At 32.6% G+C, this 24657-nt stretch overlaps 1 long non-coding RNA gene across 7 annotated transcripts in view; it reads right to left on the bottom strand.

Annotated features, from left to right (window-relative positions):
• The window catches only part of LOC143247749 (uncharacterized), a 114417-nt gene that overhangs the window by 29811 nt on the left and 59949 nt on the right, over positions 1-24657 (bottom strand). The gene's annotated exons all lie outside the window — the stretch shown is intronic.

Here is a 24657-nt window from a genome sequence, read left to right as displayed (position 1 = left end):
ATCAGGTGTATGTTCCCGAAACTATTTTTCTTTACATATATAAAAGGAAATTAAAAAAACACTAACTATAAACTCATATTTTCTCTTTTAAACACATCTTATATTAAACCATTGTCTGAGCTAACTTTGAAACAGGTATGCGTTTGTGTTTGTTTGTTTTTCTCGAAAGTAATACAATGAGTGAAGCTTTGAGCTGTAATCTTTGGTTTAACAACCAAAAGACAAATGTATTAAAACCATTTAATTAAAACTTCAGGAACCCATTCTCAGCTGATAAGTTGAGAATGTAAACGGACCTCATTCCCCGCAATGCTTCACCAGGTTAATCATAGTATCTTTAACCAACATTATATATGTGCTCATTGTTTTCAACTGACTTCATCATTACCCTCTGGAAAGTTTTGTATACAAATTTCCGTTCGTACAACCATTAAGAAGAAAGTTGGAAACTCCCAATAAAGATAATCTTTGTTGAACAAAATTACTAACACATGCAAAACGCTACGAACATTTACTCTTATTTGATGTACAGACGTGAGTTAACAGGTGAAATTAAAACCCGAAGCGTTACACATACGGATACAGACTGAGCTAAAATTAATATATTTTAGAAAACTTTATTTAGAGATACTTGTTTACATATTTAGAATTTATTTACGTAGTATTTATTGCTAATGTATTTGATGAAATTATTGAAAATGCATTTCCCAATTAATTAATCTCTGAACCTACGTAACAATGTTAATTATCCTAATTTTTGAAGGTATTGAAAGTTACTACTAACATAAATATTTACTGAACAACTGTTGAAATGATGCATGAAAAGCAATCTAACCAACTTATTGTTCATGTTATGGGAGATACACTTACTGTACTCAGCTAACTTGTTGAAGTTATGAAAAATACGTTTCCACCTATGCACGATGTCTATGGAAAGCATAGACTTGTCATAATTTTAACAGTTAAGAAAATAAATGTCATAATACAGTTCCTATATATATGCTGTAATTATGAAGATATGTTTCTCACGTTAATGTCAAAGTTACGGAAGATATAGTTGTATTTCTCAAGTGAACATTTGGATACATAAAACTATTTAAGTCCTAAGTAATTCTTAAAATCGAAATGCAGAAGATCTAATAAATCACAATTAAACGTGTTTTTTTTTTTAGTTTTAGCGGAAAGCTGCACAATGGGCGATATGTGTTTTACCAGCTGCTTGGATCGAGCCTTAAGTTCTAGCGTTCTAAGCCTTAAAGCTTACCGAAGAGCCAGCAGGAACAAACATGGTTCCCCAGAAATATTCTAGTTTATTTAATGTGAAACTTAGGGGTAGAGGTACTTTTTCTCTCATTTTAACTTTATTTATGAAAGATTCACTTAATAAATAATTTATTAAAGTTAAATATACGAAGATGTTGGAACAATATATTCTTACCCGTATACTTTGAAACATAAATTACATAGATAATTATTTACACATTTATTGTGTTTTGTGCCAAAGTATGGCTCGATAGTGAGATTGTTAACTAGTGTATTCATATGAGAGGTGGTAAATTCGGGCTAAAAGTCAGTTGTTATAGTTCGACAGGCTAGAGCTTAGACTACGACAAGATGTATGTGTGTTATGAACAGATAGCTCGTTCAGGGTAGGGGTGGGGAAAGCAAGGGGATAGATATCACATCTCCAGAACCTCATACATATGTATTATATGGTAATAAGGAACCTGCGAATATAGCACGAGCCATGACAATCGCAGGAGGCGGCAGCACGTCCAACAGCAAACGGCACGCCTGCACGCTTCAAGCGAAGCCACACTGATGAACCTATATGCTAGATGTCGAAGAAATCTGGTTTCCTCTTCCCATAACGTGTTAAAATGGTCTTACACGATAAAACAGCAACATAACTATAATTTATGGTTGTCATGACAACAGCAAGAAAACTTGCGAATTAAAGCAGCCTTTTTCACTAACCTTATCCAGCTAACATTGTACAAGAATCGCCTAGTTACAGTTTCCATAGTTTTTGTCAGTGACTTCCAAAACGTCTATCCAGAAATAATGATTAGTAGAGTTAATAAAGCACTGAAGAAGTTTTGAAATCATTCATAATTGCAGTTGCTTGATTTTACGTTAGCAAAAAAGGATCAGAACTTGTGGTTTAATCACTGACTTGACATCAGTTCAATCAGTTGAGCTAATTAACATTTTTTAAAAAAAAGTATATGCCATATAGAAATAACAAGGCGTTTACCTTATTAAAACAACATTTTTGTGTTAAATCAAGACTGTGTATATGTATTCCTCTGTGTTTCGGCACGTTCCTTTACACGACTATAAGCATAATGATAAAATAATTCTTGAAGAAAAGCGAAAGATATACAGATAAATTTATAATTTCGTATTTAGCATTAATTTATTGATTTATATAATTAATACCTTATCTAAAAGATTCCAGTAAATTACATCTTACAGGACACTTAATATATTAGTTTACTTTTTTTACTTATTGAATTACGTTTGCTTATTTTGAATTTCGCGCAAAGCTACACGAGGGCTATCTGCGCTAGCCGTCCCTAATTTAGCAGTGTAAGACTAGAGGGAAGGCAACTAGTCATCATCACTCACCGCTAACTTTTGGATTACTGTTTTACCAACTAATAGTGGGATTGACCATCACATTATAATTCCTTTACGGCTGATAGGGCGAGCATTTTTAGTGCAACGGGGAGTCGAACCCGCGATCCTCAGATTACAACTCGAGCGCCCTAACCACCTGATCATGCCGGGCACTTGAATTACGTCCAAACTTACTTGAGTGATTTCTATGCTAGCTGAACCTAATTTTGAAGCGATAGACTAGAATAAAGGCAGTTAGAGACTTCCATCCACCGCCAACTCTTGGGCTACTCTTTACCAACGGAGACTGACTGTTACTTCATAACGCCTCGCTGTTATAAGGGCGAGTTATTTTATTGAAGGAGCTCGATCCTGAGACCCAGGAAGTGTGACTCGAGCTCTTTAACTACCAAACCTGAACGTTTGAGTAAACAATTATTTTAAAAAACGAAGACCCACTTTATCACTTGAATATTCCTTTTAAGTGCATTTATTTATTATATAAGAAAAACATTTAGATCGGTTATTAACTTTAGATCCCGCAAAGCTAAGATTATATTAACTGAGGATTCCCTTTAAAACTGAACTTTTATTCTTTAAAGATTATTTTAAGTCTAAGCTTCTGCTTAATGACAAAACCTTTAAAACAAACATTAATTGATTTATAAATATTGAATTAATACAATGGTTTCCAATGTAATGTTTTACTAAAGAATTATTTCAAAACTAATACGTAAATTGTAACAGTAAATGAAAACTATCTTAAAAACAAATATTTTATTAATTGATTCTGTTATAATAAAGTTTATATCAACTACTCTTTTTTTTTAAATGAACTCTTATTAATAGAAAATAACAGAATATTTCTTTAACACTGAATTATGTCAAGTGCACATGTAACTTTAATTGAAAATGTCTTAAATTAAGTTTTTATAATTATATATTTTTTGAAATTAAGCTTTAATTGAAGTCGTTATAAACTAAGCTCTAATAATTAGACATTTATTAAAACTGAGTTTTGAGTGTGAGTTAATTTTACACTTTGAACTTATAGTTAAGTATTTCTTTAAAACTAGGCTTTTAATAACGTCATTTTAAAATAAACTCTTACATATAGATATTTCTTTAAAACTAGGCTTTTAATGATGTCGTTTTAAAATAAACTTTTACAGCTAGATATTTCTTTAAAACTAAACTGTGTGTTTGCTTTTGCTCAACTAGTTCCACTTTAGCCGTCTTTGAGGTAGGTTTAAATAATCGTATAGTCTTTAAAACTGTAGTTAATTCTAATACAGTAGGACTATTCAAAATAAATTAGTGTTCTTTATAACTGTATTTAAGTAGACAAACAAGTACAGAATGCACTCAATCAAATGAAACCCTTTAACAATTACACGCAGTTAAAGAAAACGCACTATAGCCGTACTTTGAAATAAATAAAGTTGTGAAATTATATTTAATCAAATGAAAGCCCTCTATGAAAAAAATAAATACTATTTCACTTTACTAAAAACAATAACTGTATTTAGTAAACCACGCTCAAATTTGTAAGAATCATATTGAAAGAAATGAAGTTAGATATAAACAACATCAAATTAAATTAATCTGCGTATGAAGTCATTTCGAAGTACCGTTTACGAAAATGCCGTGAATTAGATTATTTTCCTTAATAAATAATAAGTGAATAATAATAAGTGAATCATTTAACATAATTGCATTTTATAGGATAAATCTCAACTAAAACTGCATTTTACATACAGATTGATCGTAAATTAAAATAAACAACATACACACAGATAAGAAATTAAGCTTTAAATCACACATAATTATCTAGTAACTATAGCTATTAACACCTATTTTTAAAATACTATATTTTATCACAAATAGTTCTAATTGTTTCGGAAATGTTAGGTTTTTACTCATAAAAATTATATGCTTATTAAATGCCTAATATAACATATGCGAAGGTTTTGTACAAAGCTACGGAATATATGCTCAGCCAACCACGGGCATTGAAACCTGAATTTTAGCACCATAAACCTGAAAACATACTGCTGACCAACTGAGAGATTATGTGAGAGCGAGATAGGTATTTGGATAGTTCCGAAGAACCAAATTTTATACAATCTATTGGTAAGCAGGAGAAACATTTCTTCAGTTTCGTGCGAAATCTAATCAGAGTGCGTAGCGCATGAGAAACATTTTACTGGACTGCTATCGTCTTAGTACTGAGATATGCATCGTTACCCACTCAACACTGACCCCGTCATACCAAACTTGCTCGCCCTTTCAGCCGTGGGGGTGTTATAATGTGACGGTCAATCCCACTATTCGTTGGTAAAAGAGTAGCCCAAGAGTTGGCTATGGGTGGTGATGATTAGCTGCCTTCCCTCTAGTCTTACACTGCTAAATTAGGGACGACTAGCGAAGATAGCCCTTGAGTAGCTTTGAGCGAAATTCTAAACAAACAAACTCAACACTGGAACTGCATCTCCAACTTCTGAAGTGAATACCACGATGTTAACCACTGTAACTTTTATAAGATATCAGCATACGAATTGATGTGATCATTGTCCAGTGTTTAAAATATCACAGAGTTTGTTGGAGTATTAGTGAAGTCAATACGAAAACATTATCATATTAGCCGTTGTAACTATAACAGATATCACGGTATTAATCATTTATGTATCGTCAAACTAGTTATATAAGAAAGCGTGACGTTATACATGTAACTGTTGACAAATTCGTTAAGAAACCACAGCCACTTTGATAATGTACAGTTCTGTACGATATCACACATTTTGTTTTTAGTTAATATTGCTTAGAATTGTGATATTGAGAATTTTTCAAGCAAATCATTTAGTGAGACATATTTATAATTCATAATAATGCTTAAAACTTACTTTTAATGGAAGTCATTGTTTCTTCTTTATGATCATTATACTTATAAAAGTACATAAGTATATATTTAAAGATCTTCAGGAAGACCGCGTTAAGGTATCGTGTATAAAGACGTGATAATTAAGGACATTCACTACGCTTGAGGTCAGGTTACACTTAATCATGAACAGCGAGAGCTGAAGATTTTTAGGTAGTTTTAATTCAGGTGATTACATATGAGTATTAGAGCAATGATAGCTGGAAATCATCAGGGCACCTGAGCTAAGGTGTTACATATAAACATTAAGATAAAACAAATATGTTAGTTTAACCTCAAAAACGATATTGATCTGGCATATTGTGGTGATTAAGAAAGTAGTCTGCGGGTTCGAATCATATTCCCGAACATGCTCGATCTTTCAGTAGTGGGATGTTATAATATTACAGTTAATCCCAATGTTCGTTGAGAAAGTGTAACCCAAGAGTTGGCGGTGGTTGGTGTTGAGAAGCTGCCTTCTATCTAGTCTATCGCTTCCAAATTAGGGACGGCTAGCGCAGATAACCATTGAGTACCTTTGTGCGAAACTCAACAAACAAATAAAGACGAGACAAGCACAAACATAACAAACATAATAAACATAACAACTGAAGATTTTCACCATGTACGTGCTCAGATTATACTTGAATTAAAAAAGAAGACCCTGTAACTGAAAGTTTTGAAGTACTGTGTAAGCGTAGAAGTAAAAATTAAGTTTTACCAGGATAATATGTTCAGATATGGTAAAGCAGACAAGACTGTAATCACCCTCATGATGACTTCACTTGAACTATGAAGACACACGTTTCAAAACTAAGAATCTTCAAGACTCTGTGCTCAGCTTTTGTATGACTATAAATATTAAATATGAAGATTTCTTATACCCATTTTCTCATTATTACGTATTTTGAACAAACGTCTGAAAATGAAGGATCGTTACGACTATGTTCAGATAACATATACATGAACATACGTAAAAATTAAAACCCTTCATGAGACTGTATTTAGAGAGTAAATACACGAACATAAGCAATCATGATTATTGTACGTTTTCAGAACATATGGTTTAAACTTTGCTTCTAAACAGTTATCTATTTTGCTTAAAAAATAAACAACCTCTGGAATTACTAAGTTTCATATATTAAGATTTTTCTGCTGTCTTTGATTCTTCCTGTAAAGGTGGCCCCAGAAACGATTTTTATGAAATCGACTTTTCTGCCATTTTAACATTTATAGTATTCGTGTAGGTTGAAAAGGAATTAATAACTAGAGAAACTGACAGGGAAGACCGGACTAACACGTTTTTAACCAGGTGTGCAATATATTTATATCACGACGTAACAGTATTTATACTAGATAGACGAACAAACAGAGAAACAGATAAGTTGACATTTTTGTTTCCGTATTCAATATTGAGCAATATTTGATACTTTAGTCAAGAAAACTTTAAAAAAGAAGACAAGGTTGTCACTTTACAAATAGTATCGTATAGACAATCGACAGGACTGATTAGAAGTATACTGTTCCTGAATAATAATAAATGTTTCCATTAAATAGATACTACTCAAAAGATAGCAGATTAGAAAATGATTAGCAGACTATCTCCGATTTTTGTTACCTGGTATTTCAAACGATTGTTTTAATTAATATTCTATTACATCATACAACACGTCAAATTAGAATGCAATGCAAAATAAAAATAGTTACGTTTCAATGAACATTAATTTTTTTAATTATTTGTTTCCAATATTCAGTACTCACCAAAATACTGATATACTTGCGCATATTTTATTGTGTGTCACTTTCAATTAAAATAAAATTAATGTTTCTTGTTCGTACCTACAAGGTATTTACTGAGCTAAGGAGTTAGGTGGGTAAAAGCGATCATATAATAAGCTGGTGATTTTTATCACAAGAGTTAATGCTAATGAAATGGGTAAATAAACGATATTATGAATGTGATTGTTACTTTCATAAGAGTTTTTATACAAAAAGAAACTCCCAGTGTGTGTATATCTATACGTAAATACACACAGACATACAGATAGATTTTCACCTATATACGTATATATACATTTAGCAACTCCGCGCATTCTTACATATGCAGGAATTGGAAAATAATGTGTATATCTTCCATCTGAATAACTCAGAAGATGGAAGTTATTCAAGCATAAAAGCTGTTTGCGATGGATCTCGTGTTTATGTTATTGTAAATACGTTAAAGCATGTGTGTATGTGTTTTTATATGCTTCCACGCAAATTCTAAGTCCCTGAAGTTCTGTGAACTAGATAGACAGGGATATACAGCTTGAAGGTTTGATAAAATAATCGGATGGCTAGGAGTACAACACTAAAACAAATGGCTAAGGAGATTATTGAGAAGACATAATGCCTGAGAATATTGGGACGAACGAGAAAATAGGCCAACTGCTGGAGGTCGTTTACATAAAGTTCTTTGTTTGGGGATTGGGTCTGCTCCAAGGCTCATTTCCATAAAATCTACAATGCTGATACGGAGAAGGTTTTTGTGTAGGTTTATTAGCTGAGAAAAAGGCAGGTCGTAGTCCTGGTTTTACTTTCAAAGATGAGCAGAAGTTTCTCATTGCCTCAGGGGGAAAAGGATTTTTTTTTTTTAGGTATCAAAACAATCGATTAGGTACAAGAGTTAAAATACGTAAAAGAATAACTATACAATTTTAAGGCGACCAGTAGTGTGTTGAAAGATTCAAGAAACGTTATGACAAACAAACAGAAAAAATAACAACAACATTTGTTAAGTAATAATTATTGTTTTAAGAAATTATGTCATAATTCAATCATAAAAGCTCCTATATAAATAAAACAAAGGACTTGACGGTCATAGCTATGGTGGGCAAAGAATACTGCTATACTTTTTAACCCTAACATAAGTGTCACGTGTTTTAAACCACCAGTATTCTACTGTGATATTTTGTGAATCATTAACATCAGAAGCTATATAGTTTTTTTGTGTTTTTTTGCATTCTAAACGTTACACAATGTAAATATCGAAACAGTTTTATAAAATTATAAGAAACCAATTTTTATTAAGCGGAACTCATATAAAAGGTTAATTTAATATAAGTAAAAAGATGATTAGGAAATGTTTTTTCCTTCCTTAAATGTAAGTATAAATGACAAACCTTAATAGGTTTTATGTTTTCAAAGAATCCTAAAGTATTCTTCGACGAAGTGTCTTTACAGTAAATCAGTTGAGTTGTTTAATAAGAATGAAAACTTTATATTTTTAAAGAAACACTAATAGAAAAATTAAATTTGTTTAAATTTACCTTTTGGCTTTTCTTGAAGAATAAATTATTTTCAGAGAACTAATTACTGCAAGTACACGTTTTTTTTCTAAACTTTCTATATAATACTCGGGATCCGCAAGTAAAAAACAGTAATCAATTTGTTTAGAAAACAATTTATTCTTAAACTTCATTAGTGCCACGTAGTTCACAAGCCCTAAGGCGTTTAAAAACAGTTTTAATTGTCTTTATTCACAGGTTTTCTCTAGGGAAGTAGAAGCAACGTATTCTAAGCAAATCTGTATAAAAATCTTTGACATTTCAAAGTGATAGCCACAAGGGATAAGAAACAAAATGTACTGACTTAATAATATATCTCAACAAAATTAAAATATTTCTTGTAGAATTTTGCCCAATATTTGGGATGGAGAACTTAAGAATTAGGATCTAAAACTAATTTTCAGATACATATGCAATGTCTAAATTTTTCAGGCCTAGCATGACCAAGTGGGTAGGGTACTCGACTATCAATCTCTGGAGGGCGAGTTAGAATCCCCACCATACCAAATATGCTCGCTCTTTCACCCATGGGGTTGTTGCAATATTTTAATAATTGCTTCTAAAACTAGAATCATACCCGTATATTGAAGACTATTTGACCCTTTTTATAGATTTACCAAGGTTCTACATGAATTTTCTTGAGACCATACTAGGCTAGTTTCAAATCACGACCCATTTCATCATTAACCGATCTTTCAGTTCTTAAACACTTTTTAGGCTCACACATTATATTCTTTTGATTTCTATTCTTATCATACAACGTACTTAAACCTTTTTTTTTTAATCAATATGACTTTTAATCTAATATTCTTGATTCTACTAGTGTGAACACAGGTGAAGGCATAAGATATACATTTTAGTAATGTCTAAACAGAACTTTTTGCAAAAAGCTAACAAAGGCTATCTATACGCAGCCTTCTCCAATTTTAATCTAATAGACTGGATGAAAGGCAGCTAGTCAACATACCCTTCTGACGATTCTTGGGCTGACCTTATCTGACAGAATACTAGGATATGATTCTCATGACGTAAAAGTGCAAAGACTATTTTAACTTCGTGGGATGCGAAATATATATTCTTAGGTTCACGATCCGGGCACTCTAACCAGCTATACCCGAATTTTACATTTAGTGTAAGAATACTTTTTAAAGATAAAATACTATCTTCTGATAAACTTTCTTCTAAATAATTAACGCAAACATTTTAAACTATAAGGTATACAGAAATAAAGTACTGAAACAAAATTAAAGTGGCATGTTCAAATGACATATTGGGTTGAGGAATAATTCGTGAGCGTTTTTTCAAGTTAAAAAAATATATGCATAAATGAAACGCTTTTGCAAAATATTTCATGTCATTTGGTAGATAATTTTTTGCTCTAATAGATGGTGTGTTTGATTTTCATATGTATTTAATTTTTGCTTTCATTTTCAGCTCATTAAATGGAATGTCAAGTGGACAAAATCGAGCATTGTCGACACCATCTGCTTTTCGCATTTAATTTCTTGCAATTCCGTTTAAAACAATGCATACAATATACCTAGGTATTACATGAAATAAAGTATCATAATAAATGTTTTGGGTGTAATGTGTTCATGCATTGAAGTATTGTATAGTCTTGCATGTAATGCTTGAATGAAATTATTTAAAAACGCTCACAAATTATTCCTCAACCTAATATTTTAGAGAGAAATTCTCATACCATTTTGTACATTTGTCATCCATTCAGAAGGGTTTATCCCACAGACTGAATGAGAATTTATATCCTTTGCTAATTACATGTGTCGTTTTTGTGGAAATCTAAGCTTTCCTATGAAAAATAGTAAGAATATCTTCATGAAAAAATAATTGAAGTTGTGCTTGGTGAGCATTTGGAAATGAGAGACATTCTGACTCTCATGGAAACTGTTTTGATGGTAGTTGGATTCAAGATGGTAATAAAACTTAAAATCCATCTGATTCCACACGTTGAGTAACTAAGAATAAATCTAAAGCACTTCAGGTGCATTTATTACTAGATGTTAGAGTCAGGATGTTTCTATCCAAACTTTACATCCTTGCTGACTTACTCATTAACATTTACTGAAGCATCTTCTATCACTGCAATAACTCTTCGTATCGAAAACATATCTGTTCATATGTCAATACCTTTCCAGAATAAGATATAGCACACTATTTTACCTTAGCATCCAGTATGAAGGTGAGTGAAAAGTAATGAGTGACGTAAGTTTAGTGACTGACCTAGGACGATGCAGTGATCTGTATGTGTCAGAAATAGTGTTGGTCTGGTCAGAATAAGCTGACTTGAGTGGAATTTGTTACATGCCTGTGATCATATACAGTGATCATAGTATGCTAGGACTGCAAGGACTCTGCCAGTTTGTTGTATTTCAATCACTCATAGCAAGTTTTCTGCTAAAACCAGTAAACAGTTAATAGATATAAGGTAGGAGTGAAAAGAAAGGTTTGATTTCATATTACCGTTGATAACATCTCGTAGAAGATAAATGTTATAGCAGATCTTTACTTAAACACAGGCATTTTAGGGATGGAGTTACTAAAAAAGTTATATACTGGTGTTGCTTGAGGAATAAGTGAACTATTCCTCTGTGGATAATCACTAAGTATGATCTAGATAGAGTCACAAAACAGTAAACTGCACTTAAATATCAAGTAAACAATATCATAATTCTTTCAAATGCTCAACCAGTATTTCATGAAAAATTATAAACGCAGATCTGCACGTTACAAAAAAAAACTGTTTGCTTTATAGAAGCTGAGCAGCATCAGCTTGGACTGTAATATTTTCAAGGGAAAATAGCTATGAAGATAACAGTGGAATTATGTTTCACACAGTTAGTGAAGGGTAAGAAGATGAAATGATCTATATATCTAGTGTTACTTAGCTCATACCATGACCATAGTCGTATACAAATACATGCGACTTTCATACAATCTGTGTTCACTGATTAAACATTACAGCAAAAATACTGATGCAAGTTAAACAGACAATGGATATACTAGCGTGTTTGTAGGAGAAGTGGCCATCAAGGAAGAACAAATTCTAACTTATTATTCATTATACAGGAACTGATGACATAAAAGATATACACATAGAGACAGAACAGAAATGTTCTTTTTGTGTGTGTTTGTGCGTCCACTTTCACGGGTGTATATTTTGTCCGATGTCAACCAAACCTAACTAATATCCTTACTATCAACAAGGGAGTTGCATAGGGTGGTCGATGTCCGGACCTGACCTCTCTTCTCAGTTTTGACCAGTTTTAATCAAACTTGGCGTTTACCCTCAAGATCCCTTCCCCTCGGGGTGTGACATGGGTAAGCTGATGTTTATATTTCTTATATGTGAATGATACATTTGCGTTTGATATGTAATTCAGACAACTTCTGAACCCTGAAAAAGTAATAGAGCATATATGGGAATATTATTGGATTGGGACTTAAGCCTGGGAAGTATGCACTTATGCATACCCGAGTAGAAGTTTTTGGGCATACAATTGGTACAGGAGGCGCGTCTACTAATGCTGTTGAGATCGAAGTGGTGAAAGTACAGTCCTAACTAATAAGTAAGATAAAAGTGTATTGACTTTGTTTCGTATTGTTCCATGTTTTATTACCAGCTTTCTTAAGACAGGCACACTGCTCCTTGCTCTCACTAAAGTTTGTATACAGTTACTTTTGTTGATGCAGTTGTGTTGATTTATATCAAGTCAGATTTTCCATTTAGATAACTTTAAGGAATGACTGTACGTTGATTTATAATACTGCAATGATACAACTTCACTACAGAAAACATTCAGAAGAACAGTATAGAAATACAAATGGACTTTCCTGTAATCAGTAAAACTATACCAATTTGTATAATAATACCTTTATTTGGAACAAAATAATTCTAAGTTGCCGAACTGACATATAAACGTAATAAAAATGAAGTACTGATTAGTTCAACTACGAGTCTGGAATTTAGCCAGTTTTAGTTTGATCTAGCCAGGCGTATCCTAGTAACTGGCATGTTGGGCTACGGATCGAGAGATACAGGATTCGAGACACGTCGTTACCAAGCTCTCTTCATGTTCAGCTGTGGATGTTTTATGAAAAAATAACATTGAATCTAATTATTCTTTATGTAGTCAAGAGTTCAAAACCGGTTGGTGGTAGCTATATTAAACCGTAGGCATCTCTGACCAGATCATTTAGCCTACTTGCATATAAGGTTACATTCAAGTTGAAAATTCCAATTATTGTCATGATAATTTATCAGTAAATATACCAACATATGAGAGAAAGCAAAACAGAGTATATTATAATATGCTAATTACACTACATCCGTCATATATAGCGCTGACAAAGCCTTTCAGCTAATACTAAGGCTCATCAGGACAGATGGTACACGAGATATAGCAGTGGTCTAGGCACTATGTGTATACCATCATCAGCTTTAATAATTAATGTCTGTTAAGATGTGAAACAAGTGAATGTAGTTATGAAATCTATTTAAGTCACTTAAAAACCAAACTTTATGGTAAAAATTAATAACACAACATTCTTTATTTTATTTCAATTTTAACATCAATAATTTATTTATTTAGTGCTGTTACTGTTAAAAGTCATTTCTTCAGAATCTTCGTTTGAATGCCTGTTAATCAGTGTTCACTATAACCAATGCATTTGTATCCATTTAAGTTCAATTGTTTTTGGATTCTCGTTTAGGAAACTTCTTTTAAATTCTGTTAATGTATGTTGTATTTTTTCTAGTATATTAAGAATATAATAAATATTTTATGTGTTTCTTTATGTCTTACGTTTGTTTCTACACCTTTTTAAAGTTCCTTTTATGAAGACATTTGCTCGTGTGTCCCGGCATGGCCAGGTGGTTAGGGGGTTTGACTCGTCATCTGAAGATCACGGGTTCGGGTCCCCGTCACACCAAAGGTGTTCGCCTTTCCAGCCGTAGGAGCGTTATTACGTGACGTTCAATCCCACTATTCGTTGGTAAAAGAGTAGCCTCGAGAAGCTTTGTGCGAAATTCAAAAATAAACAAATAAACAAAAACTTTTGAATTTAATAAGTATTGTTAATTTACTGCTTTAGCTGTGTTAGTAGGGTTACAAATTGCACAAAACAACGATTAACAAGGTATTTTATGCCACAATTAAAATAAGATTTACTTATTTTATCACTTGGTCCAACAATATACCCACATTGTTTCAGAGAACGTTATTACTCTTCTCTCTCTTGTAATTGTATATGGTTTATAACCACCCACTACTCAACAAACAAACCAAACTGAATTCACGCCTATGCAACATGTCAAGATTTCTCTTTTAGAATTTTATTACAGTTTATAGAATTCAATATAAATTCTTAAAGCCATTTATATATTTCAGCTGTTTTTTGAAAGTGTGTTTTACCATGTGAATAAATATATGTTTTCATTCATTCAATCACCTCTCGATTCCATTAAGGAACATAGGGCCGCAATCGCTTGCGGATTCTTCAACAAATATTTAAATGAGTAGGTTGTTAGCCCACTGTACCGAGCCGTCCCTAATTTAGCAGTGTAAGACTAGAGGGAAGGCAGCTAGTCATCACCACCCACCGCCAACTCTTGGGCTACTCTTTTACCACCGAACAGTGGGATTGACCGTCACATTATAACGCCTCCACGGCTAAAAGGGCGAGCATGTTTGGCGCGACGGGGATTCGAACCCGCGACCCTCAGATTACGAGTCGCACGCCTTAACCTACCTGGCCATGCCGGGCCGAAACTCAAAAGTACCACAGAATTTCTCATTTTACTACTTTTCAAATATTTTTAATAAATTACAATAACCTTTTTACAGAACGTTAAAACGATCTAATGTTCTAAGAAAAAAGAAAGCCGGTTAAAAATTGAGATATTTTTTATATCTGTTTGTAAGAACTTTGATTTCTTCAAAGTTTTATATTATTCTCTTTATTTGGGATTTTTTTGTATTTTTTAGATTGCTTGTCTTCCAATCTTAAAGTCTTTATTTTTTTGTACATATTAAAAGGTCAGTTTATTCGTAAATCCGGTGCATATTAAAATACTGCTAAAATCAATGTTTTCAACTTAGCTAATTTATGGATTTTGTTTTCTGTGTTTCTTGTGTTAAAGGTTTTTTTTTGTAAGTCGAATACATATGCAGTACTAAACTGAGCAATTAGAAAAAATATGAAAGAAATAAGATGCAATGAAGCTGTTGCCACAGTATGAAACTTCAACATGTTAAAAACACGTTACCAAAAAAACAGATTAATTAATGGTATTTTTTCGTATATAAATACGTGGTTGGATTGTTATTTTAACAACAAATGTACATATTACTCATAATATGTCTAGAGCTATGCTAATGATGCTAAAACTATGATTTCCTATATTTTCCAACAAACCCAACATTAGTTTCCTTCTTTGTAATTAGTCTTCCTGTCAACGGGCGATTTTTTTCCATTAATATGTTCAAATTAATTGTTATTTTATACAGTGATTCTAGGAACAAGACCCCTGTGTATATATACACACTTTCTTATGAATACACTCGCACTAAAAAGCCTCATCTAGTACGTCTATAAACGGATCATGGTACAGTAAAATGCGGCCAACGATAGACTTACGGCTAGATAGACATTCTACAGCCCTTTCTCAAGAAGATCACTCGTGTAGCAGACTAGAACAACGTAAAACTAATGGGCATAAAATGGGAAGGAAGAGATTCGTCAGTGGTCTCTGTGGAGGAGGAAAAACTCGTCTAACAGAGTGTTTATGACACCAAAACCACAGCTCAATCCAGTTAGCACCTACTTACTCACTTGCAAAATGAGGACAATGGTTAGAAAAGACACCCAAAAAACAATTACGTTGAATCTGGATCCGACATAACCAAGTGGTTTGGGCGCTCGATTCGTAATCTGAGGGTCACGGGTTCGAATCCCCATTGCATCAAACATGCTCACCCTTTCAGCCGTGGGGGTACTGTAATGTTACGGACAATTCCACCATTCGTTGGTAAAAGAGTAGACCAAAAATTGTTGGTAGCTAGTGATGATTAGCTGCCTTCTCTTTAGTCTCATTCTGCTAAATTAGGGACGGATAGCGCGGATAACACTCGTGTAGCTTTCCGCAAAATTCAAAACAAACAAACAGTGGATCTGGATCGTAAAGATAAACATATGACGTTCAGAAATATTCACAAGCTCCCATTGCAGCTCCATATCAATAGTTGCTTTCATGAAAAGGGTGGCTAATGAAATTGAAATCGTAGTAATTCCTGTGCAATGCTGCTCCAATGAGATTTAGTTTCCTTGGTATGCTGAAAGACGGGCTTGGAACTCAGCGCCTACGTACAGTAAAAAGTCTTTGGAAACTTAGTCCATGTACGTGATTGAAGACTGATGTCACTGTTTTTCGTTACAACTTTGCAATAAAAATTTTCGTGTAAGGTAATAGTTGGTAAACATGACTGTCATTCACGAAAGAGTCAACGATGGGAGAAGCAGTTTTAAAAAAGTACGAGATCTGAAACATCGTTCTTATAAGATGCAAATAATTTTGGAAATTCTGCTAAAATGTCGTGTCTAAAAGTTGAATTTCAAAAACATGAATGACAAGAATAATAAACCATAATGAGAACTGTGCTTTTTAATCACACTAAGGTTTGTTTTTGATAGTTCGCACAATGCTACACGATGACTATTTCCGCTAGTCGTCCCTAATTTAGCAGTGTAAGGCTAAAGGAAAGGCAGCTAGTACTCCCCACCCACAGTCAATTCTTGGGATATCCTTTTACTAACGAATAGTGGATTGACCGTAACTTTATAACGCCCCCACGGCTGAAAGGACGAACATGTTTGTTATGACGGGAATTTAAATGAATGAAGACACTTCCAAAGTCATCAGTTACTAAACCAAAGGAAAAACAACAACAAGAATTGGATGAAAATCAGTAATAAGAATTAAAATAAAGATATAAGAATTAGAAGTACAGTTTGAGGAAGGAAAATATAAATTCAAAGCCTGCAAAAGAAGATGGAAGATTTTGAGAATAGTGACAAAGAAAGTAACATTATCATGAAAGGTTTAAAAGAAAATGGAATTTTAGAGATAACTAAAACCAAATTAGAACATTTTGTTTAAGTACATATGTGAGTGAAAGTAATAAAGATAGAATAAACACAAATATTGGGAATACAGTACAAGAAAATACTAGAACAATAAGAGTGGAATTTATTTAAACATAGTGGAAAGTTTAAAACATCATTTATTTACTTTGATTAAGATCACACAGAGAAAACTCACCATACTATGTTAGCCTACGAAGAAGTAGTTGATTATTTATTATAAAATAACCTTTCAACATCCTTAAAACAAATATATTTTAACAAAATATATCGTTTAAATGTTCATGGATCTGTAGTTTTTAGTTATTTAAATTTTCCGCTACATATCATAATTGCTTCTCATAAAATTTTATTCATCATATACTGAAATATAGTTTTAATATCTTTTATCCAATGGAATTTAAATATTGTATGTTGGTTTGAAGAAAGCTGCGTTTCATGAATATTGTATTCAACCACCTGTATAAGGTTAGTAAGAGATAAAAATTGTACTAATAAAGCCCAGACAATAGGAAGGAAATTTCACACAAGAAACGAAACTCAGTAGATGCTAGTTTTTTTAGCAAATGTAATCCTAGACTATGTTTTGGAATGGAAAGGAAAATACGACAACGTATATTGTTGTTTACAAGCAAGACTCTACAGAACTGCACAAAACTGTAAGTTTGAACATTATTTTGTTTTATTTGCAAATCAGACAAATGATATCAAATGTAGAAATATGAATTATAAAATATGTTTCAATAAAACTTTGTTAGGCAGGTTTGGACTCGACACTTCAAAACTTCTCATTGACTCTGAAAATATTGACTTGTTTTATAGATCCGCCATACTTAACTAACTGTGCAATCAGGTACCCGAGATCATCAGATGTGTTACCATGTTCTCGATAGGCTGTGCACATTTGAGGCAAGCCTTCTTCTTCCCTACTAAATGTGGAGATGTGTACATCATAACAGATACTGGATTTTTAGGAAATGTCTTCAGCAAAATGATGCACTATTCGTAATTGCGAGTCACTTCAATAACGCAACACATGCATCATCATCACATTCAGTTTTGCCTTTAACCCTCAGATTGCGAATCGAGCGCCCCCTAACCACGAGCCCATGCTGGGCCATAAGACTAAGGATAAGGAAATCTGAAACCTGTTTTTTTTCTATACGTTTAATTTCAAAATATTTATTTATGACAAAGTTTTAGAGTTTAAAAGTTATTTTTATGGGAATAAACCAGATTATCTTAACCATTGTTTCTAATTTAGTAGTATTGTTCAAGGAATTTAAACAAAAACATAGCTATAATGCTCTGCAGTGTAACGGACAAAGCGACACGTCTCTCAGGTGGTCTTTAAAATACTTTACACCAGGTTAAGGTTTCTTAGCACGAACAAGTCAAATCCGTGTGTGGTTGTCTGGGTCACATCTGAACACACAAAGAAAAGGGAGAGCAAAACTATTCAAGAAGAAATGGCTTTAGCGTGGAACTCTTCTGAACTTCGCTATTTGCATAATAAGACCAACTATGAGATACTTCGGTCTAAAGATATCTTGAAAAAGCTTTAAAAAAAACTGAGATGTTTGGAAACTTGCTACTAGAACACTTGGATATGCCCTTCATACCATGTAAGAGCTCAACAAAACACTGAGTGGCTCCTAGAAGGTCTTATTTTTACCAGTTGTTAGGGGTGGTAGGATATCAGGTAGCTTTCGTCGTCACGACAACAAAGTAACTGTTGTTGCCACGACAACTAATAATATTGCTACACAGAAAATCTGTCACTCTACTACCCTGATGAATACAGATCAGATTTCAGAAGGATTAGGGTCTTTGTGAAGTCCTCTTCAAACCCAAGCCGTAAGACTGTTCATAAGGCCTATAGTTACCACTGACAGCTATTCTGACACAATAACAAGGTACACAAGAACCGAAAACATTTCAATGAAATTCTTCTGAACAATGGTTTCTTGGTTCTATTCATTTCTTATACCAACGAACTTTTCGTTTTTGATCACATTTTTCTCTTTAATAAAGTTTTAGCTATTGCTGAAGATTATATTTATTATTTTTAGTCTTTTCTGTACAACAATTACCATTATATGTTTTTTATTTATCTTAACAAAGTATTTCTCGACTTGAAGCATTTGTTATACTATTCACACATTATTTGCATTGCATCGTTAAATAAAACAATCTCATTGGTTGATTTCAAATTTTTCTCGCGTTTAGGATAAAAAGTTTTTTTTTTGTAATGCTGATTTCTATAGAAAAATAATTTGTAAAGAAGATAACTAACCGCAACGAGCAAATCTTGTGAAAACATTTCGGTTTACAAAGAATAATGGGAACTTAATTTTCCAGTTCTTTGGTAATAAGCTTTCGTTACACGTACACGTTAAATAATTCGTATTGCAGGAAAAAGGGAATTTTATGTTTCTGTAAAGTTTAATCGATACTAATTTTGCTACGCTATCACATTCTAAATTATCTTTGATTCTAAACTTGACACGATTATTGACTTTAAGTAATTTTATTAGAATACAAACATGAAATTTGTTAATGGTCCAGCAGTTAAACTGCAGCCACTCCCTCTATGGTAAAGCGAAAACGAGACAATCAGGGAAAAATAGTCATAGAAACACACAAAAGAGGGATTTGTTTCATTAGTTCATTGAAATTTTATACAAATATTGTGTTCAATCCCTTCAATAAAAAGAATCATCACTGTTATTAATTTTACTGCGTTAATGACCCTGACTAGAAACTCAAATGTTACTGTATTGTTCACCCTGGTTAGAAAATCAAGTCGGTTACATCAGGTCAAACGTTAGATAAAATTTTGTCATTTCATTTTCTCTGACATTAGTCTAGGTTATTTTACTTTCCCTCTACTTTGGAAGCAATACCTCACACATTAGCATATTAACTAAATTATCTCTAAACAGTAACTTGTATATAAGCAATGAACCAATTCATTTTTGTTATAGAACTAGTATAAAGGCCCGCTAAAAATGATGTGAAACTATTGCTGAATGATAAACGAAAATTGTAGGATTTAATTAATACGAATTTATTTGAACTTCCAAAATATATCTACTGTTCATTTACTTCTTAAGTCTTGAACTGTAGGAATAACTTATGCTTGCATAAGAAAACTATATACCAGAGACAAACATATTTTCTTGTATCAAACTCACATCATACAGAATAAATTCCGCTTGTATAGAACGAAACGAAACATACTCTCTTGTATGTCAGACTAATATCACCCATAATACGTTTTACTTGTATAGAACGAAACCAAATATACTCTCTTGTATGTCTGACTAATATCACCCAGAACAAGTTCTACCCATATAAAAGTGTACTTAAATACAAATGTTTTCTTCTTTGCATGCACTTAGAACTAATCAAGATTAAGAAAATACGTTATCATAAATACGATACAAAATTATTAATAAATTTTAAATTTTATAATTTTGATTTTCTTGTTGTTGTCATAAAAATCATTTTCAGTGTGGCTGATGAAACGTTAATTCTACGACATTAAGGGTTAGTAACATAAAGTAAGACAGTTGCAACAATATGAAGACTTTATGTCAATTCCGGACTTACGCTCTAGCCAATAAGACTTTTCAGGTTCTTTTCAAACACTTTTAGGATTAATCATGAGTGTGTTAAATGTATATTTGGCCAGACTGACTGACTTTCATATAGAAGCTGAAATTATATAACTGTTTTGCTTCCTATATTCAATGGCAATGAAGGAAAATCTAACGCACAAGTAAAAAACAACAACTGTGCACTGAAATGATTAACAAAATTTTATTCTGTATTTAGATGTGTTATTTAACGTTAACCACGTCAAGTGAACACCTCTTGCTTTTCTCCATTTCTGTCTTTGAATAAGTATCCTAATATAATATCTTGGTATGTATATATAATGATGTAATATACAGGCGACTAACAGATAAAAAGAAATTAAGAAAGAAACAAGATAAATGTTGTAAACTTACATTTTTTTCTTATTTCAAAGTTTATTTAACCTTCCGAGAGTAAGTTTGTAGAGCCGTGTATTGAAAAGGGTAGTTGTACGCTTGCGCATAACTTTTGACTTTCAACGACTCACTAATAGCCAGAGAGGAGATAGAAACTCTGTTTGATCTCGTTAATATTACTGCGATAAGCTCCACGACTGCCGCCGTCCATCTATCAGGCTTATAAGTCCTATACTGACCGTTAAATTGTCCTTCTAAGATAAACAGCCACTGGTCTTATCTTCCTTTCACTCTGAAATGAGGTAAAGGTCTGGAGCCTTCTATAATATTTTCTTCCCGCGCATAGCGTTCCTTACGTATGGTTTCGAAAGAGAAACACACACAAATCAAGCTTATAAGAAGTATCTACTCAACTCACAGAATGTTTGAAGTCAACGTTCTTGAAAGTCAAGAAAGTCAATGTGAAATATATTAAAGACATTAGCGATGTGAGAGCAAACTTGCAGTTAAATATATATGTAAAAACGGCTCGTTTACGATGACCGAAGAAGGTTGAAACGTTGTTCGCTCCTCTACGTAAAAAAAGTTCTCAACCCAAACGAGCCGTTTTTACATATATATTTTTTTCTCTACAAGTGGGTTTTCTCGACATCACTGATTATTGTTTCAAAACTTGCAGTTATGTGTAATGCATATGTTTTTAGTATTATACAATTGCACGTACACATTTTAACTCAAGTATCCACGCAAACGATGTTCAGCTACTCTTTATATTTAAAGAAATTACAGTAGGAGAAATATATTACAAATTACAATTGATTGATTGATTGAAATTAATCCCAAAGCTACACACATGGGCTATCTGTGCTCTGCCCATCACGGGTATCAAAACCCGGTTTCTAATGGTGTGAGTCCGCAGACATGCCTCTGTGCCACTGGTGGGATACAAATTACCATATTACCCGTTTAACAGATAATATGTTTGTACCAAAATAAATTTATCTATCTTCATAGCAACTTGCAGCTTCCTGTATATAACCATGTACTACTTTTCATTTAAGTGAACATCGAATTTCGAACACAAATTACATGTTTTCATTATCATATAAGTTGATACATCTACGAAGGGTTAACTGTTATGCATCTATTTCTTTTTATAAGTAGATTAAAATGTCACAACTTTTTCCAGCTAGTGGTTTTAAGAAAGGAAAAATATTGATTACAGTATAAAAAAGTAAGCGTCACTTCCAGTTATTAACTACTGAATAGCTAATGATGCTCCTAGAGAAGGTTATAATGAATGAAACAAAAATCAATGCGCTGATGATGGAATAAGTGATCTGAATGTAGGAAATCATTTATAAATTTAAAAGACTAATAACCTCTGGTCGTTTGTCATGTTAAGTCATTAAGTAGACATTTATTATCGTGTTTATAATGGCAAAATATGTAATAGCAAAGAAAAAGGATTTTAAATAGGAGGAACAGTATTTAATAGGTGTAAAAATATAGTAGGTAGACATAAGTAAAGAAGATCCCATTAAGCATGGACAAAACTCTGAGAACAAAACGGTAGCGAAAGAAGTAATTCATGTTTTACATTTAAAAACAATGATACAGTAAGATTACTTAGGAAATGATATCCTAAAGTAGAAACTTTATTGCTTAGATAAAGAAAGTTCTTTCATTTCAAGTAGATCCGCTTCCTGCCTTCTCAACTCCTGTAAGCCATGTACCCTATATATATATGTATATATAAAAATTAGATGATGGTTCTTAGATTCTACTCATATGCAACTTCAAATGTTTTTTTTTTCTCCCTCTCTTTCATATGGTCTTAGAGAAGGAGTTTGCACGACATCTGGAGAACAACCAACAACCAAGGAGGTTATAATCGTTGGTCACTAGAGGTTGATTAACAGTTTCCACCGTATAGACTTTAAAAAGGTATAAAAAGTAGAAATTTATTTTAACTTTATTGAATGTTTAATAGTTAGAATTTTACACCGAAGAAATGAAAGGGGGTTGTGCCTAGCAGTGACATTCTACTGATGTGAAGGCCTTCTAATGCTTAGTTAGCTAAAGTAGCTGAAATTCAGTTAAAAATTATTTACAAGTTATACTTTTGTTTCATATTTTTGTGTTTCCCTTTTTAATTTCATTCCTTCATTAATGGGGGGTTTCAAACACCTGAAATATCAAAAATGAGAAGACACCAAGGAAGGTCAGCAATATTTGTGTTTAAAACTTGTTGTCTCGTGCACTACCGATCCGAAGAAACAATAAAATTTGATAACCAGAAGGTTTATTAGATCTGTTGAACAGTAGTTGTTTATTGGTTTAAGTAAAATATTCTTATAACTGTAAATGAGCCACTAACTCTGTAACTGACTCGAAATATCTATCTTAAAATTATTTAGATGAAGCTTATTGTATTGATATTTAAAATATTTAATTTTATTATAAAAACATAAGGCCTTCTTTATCAACAAGATAAACCAAAAGAAGAATGGCCAATGACATGACCAGTACATGAGAAAAACCTGGTGCGAATGATTTACTTCTATCTAGATGGAGTTTATTATACTGGTCTTCATTGTGAAGACCACGAGCCTTTCTCATTAAACATAATAAACCCAAATTGTAGCTCTTGATCCATTTGTACAAATAAAAATAGGACAACAAACAACAACGAACGTATGGGGTAGATAATTACATTATTACCTTTGTTTATCAAATTGGCAAGATATTTTGTGAATATCCACATTTAAAGTAATTAGTTAAATAATAGTTGTTCATAACGTAATTACTACTAGCAAAGTGGAACATTTGTACATGCAAAACTATTTTGGTTTTGTTCGTTTGTTTGTTTGAAATTAAGCACAAAGCTACACAATGGGCTATTTGTGCTCTTCCCACCACGGGTATGGAAACTCGGTTATTAGCGTTGTAAGTCCACAAACACACCAATTGTGCAAATGGGAGGGAACAGTTTGAAATGACCAAATATTATATACATAATTTCAAATAAGCAGATAAATACGTTATGATTGTAAAGAGCAAATTTGAAAAAAAAATTTTTGAAAGCGTTTCATGAACATGGTGTGATAATATACACACTTTTTACAAGTTCTATCAGTGTTTCAAATATGTCCAGATTCACTTGTGGCTGGTTTTATTGGTTTGTATAGTATTGAGCACAATGAGCTATCTTTGCTTTGTCTACGATGGGTATCGAAACCCGAATTTTAGCGGCACAGGTTGAAATATTTATCGTTGAGTAACTGGAGAGGGGATTGTGGTTAATAAAATAATATTGTCATTCAACTCACAGATGAAAAGATATATAATTTTTAACAGATTTGTCACAACACTTCTAATGTTTTTCAATACGTAGCTAAACTAATTTCTTATGTTGCCGTACTACGTTTATGTACCGTTAACGACAGTCACCGATACAATATTTGAGTTTAAATAGACTTTCTAAACTGTTTATGGGTCCACGATTTTATTGTTATTGTATTCCTAATAACTTATGAGTCAAAGAAAAGTATCGTCAATAATGTAATTAATTCTTTATTACAACTATAAAAAATAATTTAATCTAATTTCTTGAGTAATTTTAGACTTATGA

The sequence above is a fragment of the Tachypleus tridentatus genome, chromosome 1 (genome assembly GCF_004210375.1).
Source record: "Tachypleus tridentatus isolate NWPU-2018 chromosome 1, ASM421037v1, whole genome shotgun sequence".
Lineage (NCBI taxonomy): Eukaryota > Metazoa > Arthropoda > Merostomata > Xiphosura > Limulidae > Tachypleus > Tachypleus tridentatus.
The sequence above is the reverse complement of the archived record's forward strand: the minus strand, read 5'-3'. Positions and strand labels throughout refer to the sequence as shown.